Source organism: Carcharodon carcharias, chromosome 18 (genome assembly GCF_017639515.1).
Source record: "Carcharodon carcharias isolate sCarCar2 chromosome 18, sCarCar2.pri, whole genome shotgun sequence".
Classification (NCBI taxonomy): Eukaryota; Metazoa; Chordata; class Chondrichthyes; order Lamniformes; family Lamnidae; genus Carcharodon; species Carcharodon carcharias.
Window position 1 is genome coordinate 75,490,531 of NC_054484.1, and position 6,000 is coordinate 75,496,530.

Below are 6,000 nucleotides of genomic sequence, written 5' to 3' on the forward strand. Positions count from 1 at the left end.
ATAGACATGGACATAAAGATTTTGAAGTACAGAACACTACTTGTCTCTGATTGACCATCCTCCTCCAATGCAGTGAGACTGCATTGAGCTGCTTAAGGTTTTCTTTATTGTAAAGGAGGAAACTTGGTCTTCCTTCATCCACATTGCTTCTTCATGTTTGACAAGTCAATTGTCTGACCAGTTATTTACTGGTTAGTTCCTCTTAAAGACACAAAAGCTCTTTAAATTTTCAGCTATGGCAGATAGTCCAGCCTCCAGTAACTGTTTTCCCTGTGCAACGCTCAATTTACACATGGGCCACATACATAATATTGAAATTAGTGGATCCCACAATATATTTGGGTGACAACATCAATCTAAACTGTAACCATTTGCTGGTAGCCCTACTGTCATCATGACAGGATTGCAAAATTTAGATTTCTATTCCTGCAAGGGCCAGTTGAGGCAGAGACCTTTGGAAGGCAGATAAGCATTTGAAGCAAATGAAGGTACAAAGAGCACAAGGAGAAAGCAGGACTGTGGGACCCATGTTGGATTGTTTGAGCAAAGAGTCAGCACTGACATGATGGATTGAATGGCCTATTTCTTTGCTGCAGGTTTCTATTATTCTAAGGAGTGAACACTACTTACAGAAGAGAAAGAGACATGAGAAAATTAACAAGGAAATATTATAAAAATTAATGTAACATTTTAACAAGGCTTCTTATCAGTGCATATGTTTTTAAGCAACTAAAATTCGGAGTGTATTACAATTCTGTCACCATACTTTTAATCAACATATACCAGCTACATAGGCAAGAAGGTATTGCTGGCAGTTTTATCTCACAGTCCAAATAGTGTTATCTGGCAGACGCCAAGTAGATTCACTGAGAAATAAGGCAGTAATGTTAATGCCGAGTGGGAAAAGAAATAAGGCCTTTGGATCTATAATGAGGGGAATTTGCTGTAATGATTATATTTATCTGACAGTGCTGAAGCTAAAAGACTGACTTCACAGGAATGAGTGCTGTGGCTGTAGATGGGAAGTTGTGTTGGCTTGTCAAGTCCTATTTATTTTAGAAACCCCGTCAGCAATCCATTGTTTTCATTGAAAAGCTTATGTGATGCCACTGAGCACTGACTGCTGGGAGGTTTTGTTTGAAGTTTGTTTATACCAGACTGTTTTTTTGCTTCAGAGATTCTTTACAAGATCTTTGGATCTTGTTAGCCTTTTCATTCCTAGACTTCTACAAACTTAAAAATACATGAAAATCCGTCTAGGGGGTGCATGGTCACGTGGAGAGCTGAATACTTCTGCAAGAAAGGAGATGTCAGAAAAAATATGAAATACGATCGGTTTTTCTTGCCTGATTATAACATTCAGATCATTTTGGAAATTCCCACTTGTTCTGTATAGTGAATAATGTAATAAATAGTTGAATATAAATAAAACAGAAAAGTATTTGTTAAACAGACTGTTGAAACCACTCATCACAGTCCAAGAAAGGGTGGGATTTGATTGCTCAGTTAGCTGATCTTGAGCTAGGAATATTATTGCTACAAATCGGCTAGTGTCCCTGGTCTATTGAGGGAAAAAGCAACTAAAAGAATCAGCTAGCCTTCTGATCTTTAGCACAATCATGTGACTTAGCTGCACACATATATTTTGTTATGCTACGGCAGTTGGTAATTGCCAGGCTGACCAAATCCCAAAGGGAAACTAGGTCAAAGTATCACAACAATTTTGCAATTTGTATTTATTACGAGAAGGTGTGTACACTGAAGTCAGAAGTAAAGAAACCACTACCACCTTTGGATATTTTAAAGATTAAATTAAAACATTTATTAGCAAAAGAAAAAAAACACACACAAGATTACAGCTACACAGTTAAATTACAGTTACACAGTTAAACTTAGTCTTATAACAGTTCCCAACAGATTTCTACTTAATTAGATTCCCAACTTCATACCCCTTTTCAGGCAACAGTCTGAATAGACTCTTAATCTATAAAACATCTAGCAATATTATCACAAGCACCCATTGTATCCATAAGGGGGGTAGTTCACAGCTTCTCTCTCCCTCTCACCCGACAATGGAACTCCAAGGCTTTTAACAAAATCTTGCACTCTGGACCAAACCAGCACCTCTTTGGTGTGGCTAGAGGCTGCTTTTTCACAGATCTATTTCACACAGTTCACCTTGCAAGATCTCACACGGCCACTCCCTGTACAGTTTTCCATCTTCCTTTAAATATATTTTCTCCTTTTTGATCTGTAAATCCCATTGTTTCATCCTTGCTTTGGAAGTTATTTTTCCCAGAATATAAAAACCTTTCATGTTGCCTTTATAGCCAGCATTTCAGGAAAAATAAACTTAATAACTTTGTCTTAATTATCTTGCCAGCTGTAAAAAATCTAATCATGTCTCTTTGAAAAATCAAACAACCTCTCAACTTATCTACAAAATGCAACTTTGATTCACACTATATCTGCTGAGACTTCATCTTAACTCGCCCATCTCCATTTCAAAATGTCTGCTTTACACTTAATCCCTTTGATGATTCAAACCTTGCAGTCTGACCATCTTTAGTTTAGTTAAATTAGACATGCATACACACACGCACACAATCATACACATATAAGCCTGCTTCAGTATCCCATCATAATATTAGGAAAAAAAATGCTATTTCCTTTATAGTATGCATTCATTGGGTGCTCAAGGGTTTGCACTCAAATGTAATGTGGATACTGCCTTGGTTCACACATGAAGGCAGGTCACAAAGTAAGGCAGGCAATGGCTCACAGAACAAAGTTATTTCTCTCATAAAGCATGGACAAGAGCTGGAGGGAAAATTAAAGTTAAATATATTTTCCCATAATTTTTTAAGTAAAAGGTTATGGAGTGAAGCTTCCTGTGCATGTTCTTTCCCAATTTAGTGAAGTACAGAAAGTGCAGGGTGGAGCTTAAGAAAGCAATTAGGAGAGCAAAGAGGGGTTATGAGAAAGCTCTGGCTGGTACAAGTAGGGAAAATCCCAAGATATTCTACTAGTATGTCAATGGGAAGAGGATAACCAGGGAAAGAGTAGAGCCCATTAGGGATCAAGGGGGAAATCTATGTGTGGAGCCAGAGGACATCGGTAGAGTGTTGAACGAATATTTCATATCTGTCTTCACCCAAGAGAATGAGGATGAAAGTATCGAACTCGGGGAGAGAGTCTGCGAGGTTCTTAAGCAAATTAATATTGGGAGTGACAAGGTATTGGAGGTGTTGGCAGGCTTAAAAGTGGACAAATCTCCAGATCCGGATGATTTGTGTCCCAGACTGCTGAGGGAGGCAAGGAAGGAGATCGCAGGGGCTCTGACCCAAATTTTAATTCCTTTCTGGACACGGGGGAGGTGCCAGAGGACTGGAGAACAGCTAATGTGGTTCCGCTATTTAAGAATGGTTGTAGAGATAAGCCAGGGAACTACAGGCCAGTGAGTCTCACGTCAGTGGTAGGGAAACTGTTGGAGAAAATTCTGAAGGAGAGAATCTATCTCCACTTGGAGAGGCAAGGTTTGATCAGGGATAGTCAGCATGGCTTTGTCAGAGGGAGGTCATGCCTAACAAATTTGATTGAATTTTTTGAGGAGGTGACCAGGTGTGTAGATGAGGGTAGTGTAGTTGATGTAGTTTATATGGATTTCAGCAAAGCCTTTGACAAGGTCCCACATGGGAGACTTATAAAGAAGGCAAATGCACATGGGTAATTTGATGAGGTGGATTCAAAATTGGCTTAGTTGTAGGAGACAGAGGGTGATGACAGAAAGATGCTTTAGTGACTGGAGCCAGTGTCCAGTGGCATACCACAGGGATCTGTGCTGGGATCCCTATTATTTGTCATTTATATGGGGGTGGGGGGAGGATTAGTAAGTTTGTGGATGGCACAAAGATTGGCTGAGTGGTTAACAGTGAGGTTGACTGTCTTGGGCTACAGGAAGATATAGACAGGATGGTCAAATGGGCAGATAAGTGGCAGATGGAATTTAACCCTGAAAAGTGTGAGGTGATACACTTTGGAAGGAGTAATTTGACAAGGAAGCATTCAATGAATGGCATGACACTAGGAAGTTCTGAGGAACAAAGGGACCTTGGCATGTGTGTCCATAGATCTCTGAAGGTGGAGGGGCATGTTAGTGGGGTGATGAAAAAGGCATATGGGACACTTGCCTTTATCAATCGAGGCATAGATTGCAAAAGTAGGGAGGTCATGTTGGAATTGTACAGAACCTTGGTGAGGCCACAGCTGGAGTACTGTGTGCAGTTCTGGTCGCCACATTATAGGAAGGATGTGATTGCACTGGAGGGGGTGCAGAGGAGATTCATCAGGATGTTGCTTGGGATGAAACATTTAAGTTATGAAGAGAGGCTGGATAGACATGGGTTGTTTTTGTTGGAGCAGAGAAGACTGAGGGGCGACCTGATTGAGGTGTACAAGATTATGAGGGGCATAGACAGGATTGATAGGGAGCAGCTGTTCCTCTTAATTGAAGGTCAGTCACATAAGTTCAAGGTGAGGGGCAGGAGGTGTAGGGGGGATGTGAGGAAAAACTTTTTTACCCAGAGGGTGGTGACAGTCTGGAATGCACTGCCTGGGAGGGTGGTGGAGGCGCGTTGCCTCACATCCTTTAAAAAGTACCTGGATGAGCGCTTGGCACGTCATAACATTCAAGGCTATGGGCCAAGTGTTGGTAAATGGGATTAGGTAGGTAGGTCAGGTGTTTCTCATGTGTCGGTGCAGACTTGATTTTGTGTGATTCTGTGATTCTGTGAATTGTTCACCGTAACTCTGGTGGAAAAGCTGCAGAAACCCTCAAAAAACACCGTAACTGACTCATCTGCCAATGTTAAGATGGATGAGCAGGAGATCCACAGAAATCCACCTCTTTGACTCCGACTAAAAACTGTGAATTGTACTGAATGTACCTAAACTTTCCAACTCACTGATAAATGTAATTTATTTATTATTTTAATGGAGCCTGTGTGAGGCCATGACAAAGAGTTATTTAGATCACAGCTATGCATCTTGCAAATTCAATTAATTTCTGAGCCATTCACACTTTTGTGATGTTAGGGAGAATTTATATAGAGAGTAAGCGCATTGTGAACGGCATTAGGTCATGCCTATTTAATTAAAGGTTGTTGAAACAAACATGCATTTACTGTACAGCCAGCGGTGTCTTTAACACCACTGTAAAAGCAAGCAGTTTAAACCAGTTCAGTTCATTGACGTCAAAATCATGAGTGGAAACTCTTGTTAAAGCAGAACGGTCTGCAATAATTAGACTTTCTGCCTATGCCTAATCAAATTTGGATTGTTAAGGAAAATGAGGTGCAGATTCATTCATTATACGCAATTTTCATCCACCCCATTTTCTACTACTGTATCCTTCACCATAGGGTTGATGATATGGTGACATCAGTGCTACATTTCATTATTAGCTTATTCATATTTAGTAGTTGTTGTAGTATAAACATGGCCTTCATGATTGCTAGGTGCTACTTTCAAGGTAGAAGACATTTTTAGAAGACAAACTTATTCATGAACAGCTGCTGCAAAACTTTCAAAATGTGCCTTTTTTTGCATTTTATTTGGCTGCTCCTGCTGCCACGTGTTTTGGCGACATTGGCTCAGAAGCATAGTATAAGGGCTGTGCATGTATAGGGTTAATGTGTGACTGAGTACAGTACCACTCACACAGTGCTGTAAGGGAGCACATGACCCACACCCAGAGTCAGTCTAGTGTTGGACAGAGCTGTGTGTACCATCAAGCATGGAGACAGCTCCCATAAGACCATAAGACATAGGAGCAGAAATTAGGCCATTCGGCCCATCAAGTCTGCTCCACCATTCAATCATGGCTGAAAAGTTTCTCAACCCCATTCTTCCGCCTTCCTCTCATAACCTTTGATCCCCTTACCAATCAAGAACCTATCTATCTCGGTCTTAAATACACTCAGTGACCTGGCCTCTCCAGCC